General features: G+C 47.9%; 1 protein-coding gene across 9 annotated transcripts in view; it reads right to left on the bottom strand.

Moving 5' to 3' along the window:
- BNC1 (basonuclin zinc finger protein 1) overlaps positions 1–14104 on the bottom strand; it is a 163125-nt gene that overhangs the window by 51934 nt on the left and 97087 nt on the right. For 6 of the 9 annotated variants that reach the window (XM_078078815.1, XM_078078820.1, XM_078078813.1 and 3 more), the window contains 2 exons: positions 11411–11488; positions 9742–9848 (listed from right to left, as the gene is read on the bottom strand). The gene's annotated coding sequence lies outside the window, so the exon portion shown is untranslated. Of the gene's footprint in view, positions 1–9741; positions 9849–10596; positions 10703–11410; positions 11489–14104 lie in introns of those variants that run through there. The other 3 variants (XM_078078817.1, XM_078078818.1, XM_078078819.1) reach the window with 2 other exon arrangements.

The following is a 14104-nucleotide window of genomic DNA, read 5'->3' as shown; positions in this document are numbered from 1 at the left end:
CCACCAGCATAAGGAACTGGGACATGACTTGCAAACCCTAACCCCCCCTGAGGATATGGTGCTATGAGGATCCATCACGCCAACAACCCAGTGGTTGCCCACCCCTATCTTGCTCTCCAGATGTGAACGCAAGAGGCAATGGGGTTGGGAAACAGGGAAGCAGATCTAGGGGGTCCAAGGAACCCTGTGTCTTCAGGATCAGGAGTGGCAAGAAATCTCTAGGGCTACTCGGACCCTCTTGGGAAGAGTGATCATAGCCTGATGAGAAGGTAAAGAAATTTTCCCAAATGACAATAGCAAGATGTTTGTTCGGACCCAGAAGTATAACGTTATTGTTAAAGAGACTCTAAAAAGTCTTATAGGACTTTATAGCCAGAGGGGCACCTGGGTCGCTCAGTGGATTAAGTATCTGCCTTCGGCTCAGGTCATGATCTCAGGGTCCTGGGATGGAGCCCCACATCGGGCTCCCTGCTCAGTGGGGACTCTGCTTCTCCCTCTCCTTCTGCTCCTTGCTTGCATGCTCTCTCTCTCTCTCACTCAAATAAATACAATCTTAAAAAAAAGACTTCATAGCCAGAATGTTTAGATTTGAATATTGTGAGCTTGGGAAGTGGCTTAATCTCTCTGTGCCTCAGTTTCTCATTCTAAAGTGGGGATAATAATAGTACCTAGCATATTGGGTTGCCGTTAGGATTAAGTAAGTTAATACAGGGAACACACTTGGCGTGGAGCCCGCAGCTAGCTATTCTTGCAGGTGAAGATGGCCCCCACTAAGGTGTTCAAGTCTGATGTCCTTACCTGCTCAGTGATGTGGGGTCTCTGAATTCTCTCCCAGATAAAATATTTAGGGAAATAAAAATTTCTCTAAGAACGTATGATGTTCTTCAAGAAGCACCTTCTCCTTGAAGTTACCGAGTTTCCTCAAGAGCAGAGTGCCTGTGGTTAGCAGAATCGTGTACTTTTAAGGTATGAATACAGCAGAGGGAATATTATTGCAAAAATACGGCAGAAAGAGTGGAGCCCCTAGGCATCTCTGCCTCATTCTGCAGTTTACGCTTTGCTCCTGGTTTCCATTTCCTGTACATCAGAGTGTCATCGCAGAAAATGGAGTGTCCCCTTGAATTTTACATTACATTCCTTTAGAAAGGTGCAAATTGTTTCCTTACTACAAAAGCACTGCATAGTACTTTCAGAAAAAAACAGCTTGAAAGAAAAAAACAACCCATCTTACTCTCATCACCCAGAGACATTCTGTAACCCCAGGTGTATGGCTTTCTGGATCTTTTATATCACAGACACAGCTTAAAAAAACACTTGGCTTACTAGATATATAATTTTGTAACCTGTGTTTTCCATTTGACTGTATATCATGAGCATCTTTCCATGGCAGTAAATATTAATTCTACAACATCATTTTTAATGGCTGAGGACCATTTCATCTGATAGTCGGACCATCTTTCAATACAACTCTCACTGTTTCACACACAGCTCCTTTCGGAAATCTTAAACGGGGTGTTGATCAACCACCTGAAGGAGAGTTGCTTGGATGCACTCTTAACTATTTCTTTCTTTCTTTTTTCTTTAGAGGGGCGTAGGGGCAGAGGGAGAGAGAGAATCTCAAGCAGGTTCCACGCTCAGCGCGGAGCCAACACAAGGCTCGATCTCACAATCCTGAGATCATGACCTGAGCCAAAATCAAGAGTCAGACGCTTAACTGAGACACCCAGGTGCCCCTAACTATTTCTCTAGTATAAAATCATGTAAGTGATGTTGCAGGATCAAAAGATACATAAGGATACATACACTTTAAAGGTTTGAGATGCACATTGCCAGATTGCCCCTCTCCGCTCCAGGAAGTCTGGACTCTCACCTACCAAAGATTGTTTTTTAAAATTCTTCGCCAATTTTTTAGGCAAAAAAAGTACCTTAGTGATCTTAGTGTAACTTCTATTTTTGATAGGTAATTAGATTGACTATTTTAAGTACATTTTCCAGCCATGTGTATTTCAGCTTTTAAGAACTACAAGTTCTTTAGTCCACTTTTCTGTAGGTGTTTGTCTTTTTCTTTTGTAATAATTTGCGAAGTCTGAAAGAGTAAGGTTGTTGATGCTACCATAGTTGTTGCAAATAGTGTTTTGAAGTTTACTATTTATCTTCAAGGTTTTTTTTTTTAGACACATGGAGTCAGATCTATGATCTTTTCATTTTTAGTGTCTAGCTTTACCCCAAGAATATGTAGAGAGCCACTTATATTTTCTTTTGGTAAGCTTTCTGGTTACATTTAAAAATTGATATCTAGTTTGTATACCATATAATTTACCATTTTAAGATGTAGAATTCAGTGTTTTTCAGCATATTCATAAGGTCGTGCAACTATCATCACCGTCTAATTCCTAAACATTTTCATCACCCCCCATAGAAACCCCATGCCATTACCATCCCTCTGCATTCGTCCTTATCCCAACCTTTGAAAATCACTCATCTGCTTCCTGTCTCTACGGATTTGCCTATTCTGGATCTTTCATATAAACGAAACCATATACTATTTGGCCTTTTGTGTCTGGCTTCTTTCACTTAGCATCATGTTCCCAACGTCATCCATGTTGCAGGATGGATCAATATGTTGTTCCTTTTTTATAGTTTCCATTGTATGGATATACATTTTCTTTATCCATTCATCAATCATAGTAATTTTATAATACACTTTCTAGTACGTCAGTGGGTCTTAAAGTGGAGTCCTGAGACCTTCCACATCACCTGGGAACTTGTTCAAAATGCCAATTTTCAGGTCTCACCCAGACCCACTGAATTATAACCTCTTGGGGGGAGGGGTGGAGCTTAGCAAACTGTTTTAACAGGTTTTCCAGGTCATTCTGATGCATACTTGTTTGAGAACTGCTAGTAACACTGTAACACTTTCTTGACTTTTCTAGGTGTATGAATTCCTCCAGCTGAAGTCTAGTGTTTTGAAACATATATATCCAGGTTCTAATTTCATAAGTTGTTAGTCTTCCAAAATCTTCTTTCATCCACACTTCTTCCATTGTTAGTGTTGATAGCTGATATTTAAATATTCCTCTCCTCTGTTTCTCTTGTTTATAGATTCAGTCTGGGGGTTTTAGATGCAGATTCTTGTTCTTGTTCTTCTTCAAAATGTAGATTCTCTTCAAGAAAAAGATGTTCACATTTGTATTTAATTGTACTTTATTGAGAAGTTCATCTCTTTTAGCTGGTGTTGGGGCTCATCGTAATTTCCCTGTGCTTGGGTTAGTTTCTTTTATACTCTGAATTGCTGTAGAACACAAAAACTACAATTCCCAGCATGCCCTGCTACCCAGGTTCTTTTGTCTCTACTGCTTCACTTGTGGGGACCACATCTCAGGATATCCAGTATCTGTGACCATTTGCCTGACCTCCTTCTGCCAGGGTGGCCCTTCTCCGTGTAGAGATGGTCATACTGGCTGGGGTGGGTGGGGCAGGCACAGTGCCCAAAAGGTAGAGGGCTAGCTGCCTGGGTTTCTGGTGATGACAAGGAAGCTACAGATCTCTCCCCTTCTTTTCTTCTGCTGGTCTCTGTTTTGAGATGTGAAACCAGATCATTCCCTGAGCTAAAAAATGACAGTACGTTTATGAAATTTTTTCTCTGTCCACCTTATTGTTTAATATCGGTTTCTCTGAGATTTTGTCTTTTTCTTGGGCAAGGGGTGTCTTAGTTTTCAGCAATGTGAATTAAAAAATATATATTCCCCTAAGTTTTCATGGGCATGTTAGTGGCAGGTTGAGAGATTGTTGGGTGTGGTGGCCACACACCAGTTTGAAATAGAGGACCACATTCACTTCAGAGCCTGTGTCTCAGGAGAGAGGCTGTGTACCCCAGGTTCACTTTGGTTTAAAAAAATCACATTTGAGGCAGGGCGCCTGGCTGGCTCGATCAGTAGGTAGAGCATGTGACTCTTGATTTCAGGGTCGTGAGTTCAAGCCCCACGTTGGGCATGGAGCCTACTTAAAAAAAAAAAAAGACAGAAAAGTCACATTTAGTCTGAAATGTAAAGAGATAGTACAACACGAAAAGAGGTCTTTGGACTCCCAGAATTCCATTGGCAAGGAGCAAACAAAATCATGCAGCTGCAAACACAGGTCACCTTTCATGGAAAAGGAAGACATACTCAGAAGTAGAACCAAGAGCCATGAGAATCACTCCTGAGCAGACACAGGACTGACTCTTAGCCAGGGAACTTCCAACATTTGCCCAGCTGCATTTCAGGACCACTACCGGCCAGTGGCTTTGGGTGCCTCCTCTTTTACCCCCTTTCGAACAGGTACATCTATATGGTGGTTGCCCTGTGCCTGTCCCATCACTGTATGTTGGGTGTGTGTGTTGTGGGGGGGACGCTGCAGATAACTGGTATCTTTAGCTCAGAGTGAGAGGAAGTGTATTCAAGGACTATACCCGAGGAGCTTCATCTGCCCTTCATCTGAACTTGATTCAGATAATGAAATTCTGGGATTTGAGCTGATGCTCACATGGGCAAGAATTTTGGTGGCCTTGGAAGGGGATGGCTGTCTTTTACATATGGGAAGAATGTAAATAATTTGTGTTTTGGAGAGGGACTTTGATGGTTTTAAAAATATATCCACACATTCTTTGATATTTCTCCTTCAAGAAGAGGTGGACGTTAATTCCCCTCCCCTTGAGTGTGGGCTGGACTTCATGACTCGTTTCTGATGAATAGAATATGGTAGGAAAGATGAAGTGGGACTTCTGAGACTAAGTGATAAAAAACACCGAGGCTGTTCCTTGCACTCCTTCTCACTTGCTCTGGGGGTCCCAGCTGCCATATTGTGAGGACACTCAAGCAATCCTGCAGAGGGAGCCACATGGTGAGGAGCTGAGGCCTCCCTCCCACAGGCATGCCACTAAGTCCTATTGCAAGTGGAGCCTACAGACCCAGGTAAGCCTTCAGGTGACTGCAGCCCCTGCTGACATCTTGCCTACAACCTCATGAGAGAATCCGAGTCGGACTGCTTGGCTAAGTTGCTTCTGGATTCCTGACCTGCAGAAGCTCCAAGATGATAAACAGTTGCTCTTTTATTTATTTATTATTTTTTATTTATTTATTTTTTTATTTATTTGAGAGAGAGAGAGAGCACAAGAGGGGGGAGTGGGAGAGGGAGAAGCAGACTCCCTGCCGAGCAGGGAGCCCGATGCGGGACTTGATCCCGGGACTCCAGGATCATGACCTGAGCCGAAGGCAGTCGCTTAACCAACTGAGCCACCCAGGCGCCCAACAGTTGCTCTTTTAAAACCACTATGTTTTAAGGGTAATTTGTTACACAGCAGTAGATAACTAATACACAGGTACACTGTCATGGTGGCAGAGCTTGATGCCTGATATCTTTTGTTTCTTTATTTATATTTTTAGAGAGTGAGAGTGCATGAGCAGCAGAGGGAGAGGGAGAGAGGGAATCTCAAGCAGGCTCCACGCCCAGCGTGGACCCTGACACAAGGCTCAATCTCACGACCCTGAGATCATGACCTGAGTTGTAACAAGAGTTGTATGCTCAACTAACTGAGCCACCGGGTGCCCCAATTCCTGATACCTTTGCATCCTTGACATGGAAAGAAGGATCCAGGCTGAAGTCTCTCCAGAGACAGTGCAGGTGGCAAAGATATGCCCAGAGAGAGGTATCTGTGTCACAGGTAAAACCTGCCGTAAATCTTTACAGACTGAAAACTTATACAGTCAGCACCCAAATCAAGAAGTGGCTTACTATCGGCACCCCAGAACCTCCCCTCGTGCTCCCCTCCAGTCCTTAGGCTTCCAAGGGAAGTCACGATCTCGACCTCTAATAGCAAACACTAGTGTTGGCTCTCATTGTACTTTACCTAAATGAGATTATACTCTTTTGTGCCTGGCTTCTTTTACTCAACATTGTGTTAATGAGATATATCCAAATTGTTGCCTACAGTGGTAGATTGCTCATTATAATTGCCCTGTAGTATTCTGTTGTGTGAAATCCTACAATTTATTATCCATTCTGCTAGTGATGGGCATCTAGATGGTTTCCAGCTTTGGGCTATTATAAATAGTCCAACTAGGAACCCGCAAAGGTAAGTTTTATGATATATATGTGTAAAGATTGACAAGTGAATGTGCAGATTACTTTCCATAGCTTAATTTTTGGACACGCAAAAGAGGAAATAGAAGGTGGTAATAATCGAAATCCGTGTTCCCAAAAGTTAATCTGAATCACTTCTGAATCACAAAAGGGTTCCCATTGGAATCTTTCATTCCTGCATATTCACTGACTGCCTACCATGTGCAAAGCTCTTGATGATGTTATATATCAATTATACCTTAATTAAAAAAAAAAAATCTCTCGGGGGAGAGCCTGGTCCTATTCTCCAGGAGTTTTTCCACAGAGCACAGAGTAAGAGGGTTGGGCGAGGATCCACATGGCTGGAATGCAGGGCAGAACTCTGTAGAAGCCACAGAGACTTTAATGAAGGGAGTCAGGGACATTAAGGGGGGCTTCTTGGAATGTGGGTCTTGGATAATAGACATAATTAGATACTCAAAGTTGTGGATGGGGTGGATAAAAGGACATCTCAGGGGGGAGGAAATGGGAGGAGGAGAGTAACAGAAGTTGACATTATTTATAGATAACCCACCTCATTAAAAATGATTTGAAGAATCTCAGGGGTGGGAAACACATCTTCATTCCAGGATCCCCATTGTTAAAATGCATGCATGGCAATTTTTTTTTTTTTCTCCTGTAAGGAAACCTCACTTCAGATGCAGCTTTCTTTTGAACCCAAGCTTATTTTATCAAAGATGAGTATGTTGGAAATAGAGACGTGGTTTAAGTTCAAAGATGCCAAGTTCATCCATTCATGCATGGACCATCTCTTGCACATACAAGTCACTGTCTCACACCCCCGGGGATGCGGGTGGGCGAGGGACAGCCCCAGACAGAGCATTTTAATAATACAGCCGTCCCCACTGTGTGGCTGTGAAATAGTTAAGCAGCAAAATCCTGGAAAGGCCTTGCCACGGGAAGCTCGCTGAAACTGATGATGTCTGCACAGTGGGGCCGACATTTAAAAAGTTGTTCTCAGCCTGGAAATTGTTCCCTTTACCGAAAAACCCCTCTTGGCCACGGCGGCGGTCAGGGAGGCGGACTGCTGAAGGGAAAGAGTTTCTGGGCAAGGTGTGCATGGCACAACACAGGGGGCATGGGCGGGACTGTGTGTGCACGGTCTGTGCAGTAGCCAGTGGGACAGGGCTACCCAGTGCTACATGAATTGTGTTGATGACGATGTGCTTCCAGTGTAGACTCTGAGCACCTGCGGGTACAGAGACACAGCCATCATTATTGCTGACAACAACACAAACGGGGGGGGGGGACCTCCCCATACAATCTGTGTCGAATATGGCACGACATAGGATCCAGAAAAGGACACCTGGGTGAAGTAAATCCAAGGCGAGGACAAAAGAAGACGAGGTTCAAACAGCACGTGCGAGACTTTTCTCTCCCCCATAGAGCTGAGGGCCTCAGCGTGCAGAAGGGGACGTGGACATCAGAACGCCCCATGTTGTCGAGCATTCGCATTATAGGAACACACACGCGTGTGCGCGCGCGCACAGCTGGCTGATTCTTCTGGAAGCTGCGATGAATTCAATTCTCAGTAATAGGAGGTGCCTGGATGAGACCAGCCCAATCGAGAAAAAGACCAAACACAGTAATTCTTCCTACTATCTTGACAGTCTTGAAAAAGAGCCTTCTCAGAACATTTCTGGACAAGGGGGACAGCCGCCCAGTGACCTGAGCCCATCGTGCTGACCGGACGCCTGCAAGGGCTGATCGGTCCGACAGGGCGGGCCCCACGATGCGGCAACAAAGAAGCCCCCCCCGGGTGTTCTCTCCTGGGATGTGCTCTAGTTCTGCCAAAACACCAGCTCCCCAAACACCATGAGTCTGTGTGACGTCCCTGTGCTCACAGCTGGACTCCACAGACAGTGAACTTGGCCACGAAGAAGGAAAGTCCACCATCCTCACATGGAAAAGCATCTTACCTCCCTCCTAGCGGGGGTTTTCAAAGTTATCTACTGAGTCCCACCGTGTCCACGTCCTCCTGTGAGTGCAGGTGCGGTGACCTGTCGGACGTGCCCTTTGCCCCAAGCGCTCATGGAAGGAACCTCTTCTCTAGGATAGCTGAGGGGCCTCCTGTCGTCAGCCCGGCCAGACACACCCAGGGCCCTCGGGGCAGCATAAGGAAATTCAGCTCCTTGTTCTACAGTCAGAGAAGCTAAGGAAAGCACTCATTCAAAAGCCCACATTGCTAGCAGCCACATTCCCAGCGGGCCTCCCCCACCTCTGCTCTAAGCAAAACAGCTCTGCCTCTAGTCCTTTTTTTTTTTTAAATCAATGGCCTGCTTCGTGCAGATGGGGAACGGAGGGCAGAGATGCTGTGGCCCGTCCAGGTCCCACTGACGGTCAGTGTCGCACCCAGGCAAAAATGGCTCTTGTTCTGGACTCTTCCATTAGCTTTCTTGTGCCTAGCGCCCCCTTCTCCTGCCCCCCCAAACGTGACTGAAGATCCTTCCAAGTGGTTGCCCTCAAATCTAACCATGAAAGTAGAGTGGCAAAGAGTCCAGCCCTCCAGAAAAGGTGCACTGAGGCCAGTGTCCCGCAGGGCAGGTCCTCGGGGTGACGGCTATTCCTGAGACAGGGCAGCTGACCGGGCAAAGTCTACCGAGGACAGTTGCAGAACGGAGATACGGGGCACTGGAATACTCAGAAGGGTTTAATCCTCTCTCCTGTGGCCCTTTCTCGTGGTATTTCCTGAGGACAGTGTGGGGCCTGCAGCGACTAGCTCTGGGTCTGACTAAGCGTTTTCTCCCGAGAGGAGCAAGCTCCAACGAGGGCCTCATTCCTGGACGGGAGGGAGGCAGACCCGGGAGGGGCGCTGCAAGGAGGAGAGCCGGGGCTCTGGGCCTGAGGCCTGGGTGTCCTTCAGAGCGGGGAGAGCCTGAAGGCATGTGGCCGTCTGTTCACAGGTGCACGAGTTCAGCCGCCGGGCCCCAGCAGGGCTTCAGAAGCGAGAACAAGCCGAGAGAATTCTCCCCCATCTCCAGAGACAAAGTTTCCCTCCGGGACCATTTCCTCCTCAATTGTGAAACATCGGCTCTGGGTGCCGTGGCATGCGGGTGTCACCAAATCCCTTAATCTGAACCTTGACTCGGGTCCCCTGTGCAAATTTGTGGCAGTTTACAAAATTGCTGCTGTTTGTGTATGGTGTGTATTTGTGAAGCAGCAAGACCCCAAAATAAAAATGCCTTTCCCACTATTCGACCGTGATCGAGAGACCGGGACGGTGGGGACGTGCACGGTGGGCTGATGACAGGGAGGGGGAGACAGGGAGCCTTCCGGAGAGCTGGGAGAGTCCTAACCCCTTGGTCTGGGTGGTGGCACTGTGGGGTTTGTCCGTGTGTAAAAACCAAACAGTCACCAAGGTGTACACTCAAGATTTGTGCATTTTACTCAATGCAAGTTATGCCTTTTAACACGAAAGAAAAATGAAAATTTTAAATGCCCTTTTCATTGCTTCGAAAAACCAGTAGTTTGGGAAGGGGGACTTTTATTTCCAGAAGCTCCAACATACATAAGTAACTTACATATTTCAAGCCATCTCTGGGCCCTGCTCCTACAGAACCTTCTGTGCCCCAGAGCTCTTACCTCATAGAACATGACCGGCTTTCAAGGGTCAGAGATGATTTTTCTCCATCTGTCATTCTTGTCCGTGGCAAATGTGGACATGTCATTCGGAATGTAGCGCGGAGGCCCTGATGAAATTGGAAAAGCATGTGGAGATAAAAATCATTCTGGGATGAATCCAGACACTTCCTGCCACTCTCCAGATGTCACGGGGCTGGCAGCTACCCTCCTGGGGGGAAGTGATTCAGCCGGCCTCAGCCAGATGTGTAGGAAGCCTCCTCGGACCCGCATGCGAACACTGTCCTGATTGTGCACAGCATATGCTTTCAGTCAAGAGTGAAGAATGCAGGCAGGGGCACTTGCCAGGAGGCTCTCAAGCATGGCCCACCCGTCAGCTCACCGCGCGAGGCACTGAGCCGTCCAGTCAGCAGATGTATGTCACCGAGACACAGGCCGAGGCTGGTTAGGCAGCCACAGAGCTCGGTGACCTCATGCACACCCTCAGCCCTTCCTGAGAACCGCGCGGCGCAGGTGTCATGCCGTGGGATGCGTCAGCTCCGAGCCGAGGCTGCCTGCGACATCTGCACTTGAACGGCTCCGAGGGACGGGAACTCCCTGTCCCCGCCCGTGTGCCCGCGGGCGCCCGAGTGCACACCTCAAGCTCTGCGTCATTTGAGTCATTTTGAATGCAGCTGCATGCAAGCCGTTTGGGGAACCCTGTCTCGTCCCCAGGTTCTCTCTCTCCTGGTCTGGCTCCCCAGGGGCCCAGGCAGCCTGCAGGAGCGCCCCCCCCACCCCGACGGCTCCCACCTGCTCCCCTCCCCCCATTTATAGAACACCCTGAGTGTGGATTTTCTCCAAATGTTCTAAACTCACTGAGAAAGCCTCTGCAGGAATCCTGCCTGCTTAATGGAAGCCGAGGAATGGGCATGCGTACTTGCTCACAGCCACGTGTGATGTCACTTGGAAAGAGGTGGACGTAAGGCAAGGACAGAGACACGGTAGAGGAAGCCCGAAGGCCTCGCAAGAAAGCGTCTGTGTGCCCACGATCCCTCATTTGGCCAACAGCAGCTAATACTGTTCTGAAGCAGAAGTCCTGGTATGTAGTTCTCGTGGGCGACGGAGAAACATTTCTCAACAGTTGTTCCCACCGATTGCTTAGAAACCAGGCCTTGGAGAACTCTGCCCCCCTCCCCCCACCCCAGTGCTTTTCCCTGCAGACCTCCCAGCCTCCGAGGAATTCACAGAGGGCACAAAAGGACTCTGTCTCCCGGGGCGTCCATAGAACTCCTAGGCTGTCATTTTTGGCAAAGGCATGCACCTGTTCTCTTTCCACCCAGACACCAGGAAAGCCAAAATGACTTCAATCATCACTCAGACTCATCAAAAAACGATTGCCTTCCTGTCCACACAGAGATCTCCCTTTATAATCATGGCTCTGGTTGCTTCAAAGCTGATCCTCAGAATGGCAAGCCCAGAGGGATGCCCTCGTCTGTAACATCCCCCTTCCCTTAGGTGTGAGCAGTACACACTTGGACGGTGCAGATCCACCTCTCTGCCAGTCCCTGTGTCAGTACCAAGCACTAAAAGCCGTTGCTAAAAAGTTGGCTGAACATCACATCTGGGGGGCGGATCCTCTCCCCTCGCAGAGAGAATTCTCGGGGAGAGCAACAGTCGTGATAATACATACCTGTGGCTCATCACCAGTCATCCACTTGGCTGTAGAATTTGTTTTTGTGCTTACGCTGGAATACGGGTCTGCCGAAGCCTGTGGGAATTCACAGCACTTTAGATAAACTCAGCGTTCTTCCCCGTAAAGACCTGACTCAGGCGGAAGTGGACGTGGGTTACTCTCCTGTTTCCCTGCTCAGACCCAGACATCAAGAAGGCCCCCGAGTCTTTCCTAGGGCAGGAGGTGACGACGCTTCCCTGTCATGTCACCTGTCCCAGGTTGCTGCCTCCTCCTGACATCTGGTCTCCCAAACAGCTTTTTACTTACCAGCATGGATTCTCGGGGGCCCCCAAAAGGGCAAAAAGGGGTGCCTGCCATTTTACCTACGGCTACCCTGGGTATCTCTGCTTATGGGGTGGACACGGTTCAGATGGTTCATTGTCTTTAGGGAAAAGGACTAGAGAGGTGAACATAAAGCCGGAAATTATGGGGGAGAGTCAGTACGTGAGAAAGAATACCGTCCCTAGAATGTGGGCATCCCAAGGGCAGGGGGTTTGTCTCTTTCTCCAGCACCTAAAACGGCACTCGTATATCACACGTCGTCGTCAACAGACATTTGTCGAATGAATGAGGTGAATCAAGGACTCTAGAAATTCTGCAATGTAGTTTATGTAGTTTTCTTAAAAACAACAAACAAATGAGCACATGCGCATGCACACAGACCCGGAAAAACCCTCAAAGCATTAACTCTTGATTTTCTGAGGAAATGGTAAAGAAGGTCTACTTGGGTTTATGTGTTCATTCAGTACACATTTCTCACACCCCAGTCCTGTGCCAAGCCCTGGGCCCGGGACGTGTGGGGCTGGAGCTAATGGAAGACCACGAGCCCCCTGCCCAACGGCCTGCAGACGGGGCCTGGGGATCACCCGCACCCTGTGCTGAGTGCTCCCCAGTGCTGGAGACGGGCTCAGGAGCCAGGGAGGGAGTGACTAACTTCTGACTTCGCCTGGGGGCCTTGGGGAAGGCTGGGACTTGAAGCTTCAACAGGAGTTCACATGCCTGGCAAGGGGCAGAGAGAGGGAAGGAGTCCAAATTCTCATCTTGGACCGTGGTTCCATCAGATTACACATTTACCAGAGTTGCTGACAAGGAGCCAAACGGACAAGCAAAAGTTGGCTCTTCTTGCCTGTTCTCTCTTCTCCCGAGAGAGATGCTAATGAACAGCAGTGGCCAAAAGGCAGGTGAGGGTCAGGAAGACACGGGAGAAAGGGCCGCCTGGAGAGCCAGCCCCTCCGGATCTGATGTCAGCGACGCAGAATGAGGTCTGAGAGCCACACGGCTTTCCCCATGAGGCTGCGCTCTCCGAGGTCCCAGCGGCGACGTCCACGTGCTTATCACCCTGCAGAGAGCCAGCCGCTGGGGGCTGCTGAACCACGGCGACGGCAGCACGATAGACAGGCAGTCATGAGACAAAGCGTGCTCTTAACAGAGTGGGTGCTCCTGAAAACCTCCTGCCCGTTAATTGCCAGGGAGTGGAATATGCCAAGGTATCTTAATTCAAATCTTACCTCACCGTCCTAGGGACCTTTTGTTGCTGTAAGTAAGGATGGTCCTCGGTTCCAAGAAGAAAATTAAAGGCTGCTCCTGAGATGAGCACAGTCATTTGGATGAAAGAAAACACATGGTTGCGTTGAGAGATCAGATCTCGACAAGACAGGGCACCACCTCCTGCCCAGAGAGGATCGGGCCATGGGATGCAAAACTGGAACTCATGAGAGAATCCTTTGCCCCTATTATAGCACCTCTAGCTGGGGATCTTGACACCCATTTCAGGCGCTAATTAGGTCTTACAGCCACTGCTATGCGTGCATAGGGTACATGCCCATTTTCCTGATGGGAAAACTGACAAAGAGCACATGGACAGGAGAGATGTTCTTGGAGGGCAATGATACTGTATCTGCTTAACCGTGTTTGCCCTCGTCCCGGGAGAGCTGTGCCTTGCTGCTTTTGCCCGGGGGCGCCGTTTGCTGCTGAGCCCAGAGGCTCTGCCCTCCAGGGTGTGGCTCCACCATCTGTCCCCGAATTTGGACTGAAAGTGGCAAAGGAGTAGGTTGGAAGCTCACTGCTCATCGGAGTGCTGCTTTTGAAGAATAATGCCTTGGGTTTGGGGCCTACCCCTGGAGCCAGCCTCCGCGGGTTTGAACTCAGGCTCTAGTAATTTCCAGCTGTGTGACTTTGCTAAGTTTCTCCGGCAGGAAATTATGCCCCCGTTTCCTCAGCCGTGACGCAGCCTTGACGGCCATAATAATCCTTTTCTCATAGGATCCAGGAGGCTTCCCGGAGTATCTGTGAAGCTTTTGAAACAATACCTGACCCACAGTAAAAGGTAAGCATTGGGTTGGCCCATACAGTGGCCTGCATTGCATCTACAAAAACGGTGACTTCATATGGCGGCTTGCTGTCATGTGTTTAATGATAAAGAAAGGGTTTTATTTAAAGATCATGTACAAAATTATTATATTTATCATATTTTCATATCTTCCTGTTGTTCTATTAGTTATTGCCACTTAAGTTTATTACTTTATTACTGTATTTATAATACTGGTTTGTAATATGCTTGTTTTTTGTTCACTCGCTTATTCAAATACACATTAAAAGCAATGTGTAACTCCTCCCCCCTTTATTTAAAATTAATAATCACGTATCATAGGA

The sequence above is a fragment of the Halichoerus grypus genome, chromosome 8 (genome assembly GCF_964656455.1).
Source record: "Halichoerus grypus chromosome 8, mHalGry1.hap1.1, whole genome shotgun sequence".
NCBI lineage: Eukaryota > Metazoa > Chordata > Mammalia > Carnivora > Phocidae > Halichoerus > Halichoerus grypus.
Note: the sequence above shows the minus strand (reverse complement) of the source record. Positions and strands in the feature narration are given on the sequence as shown.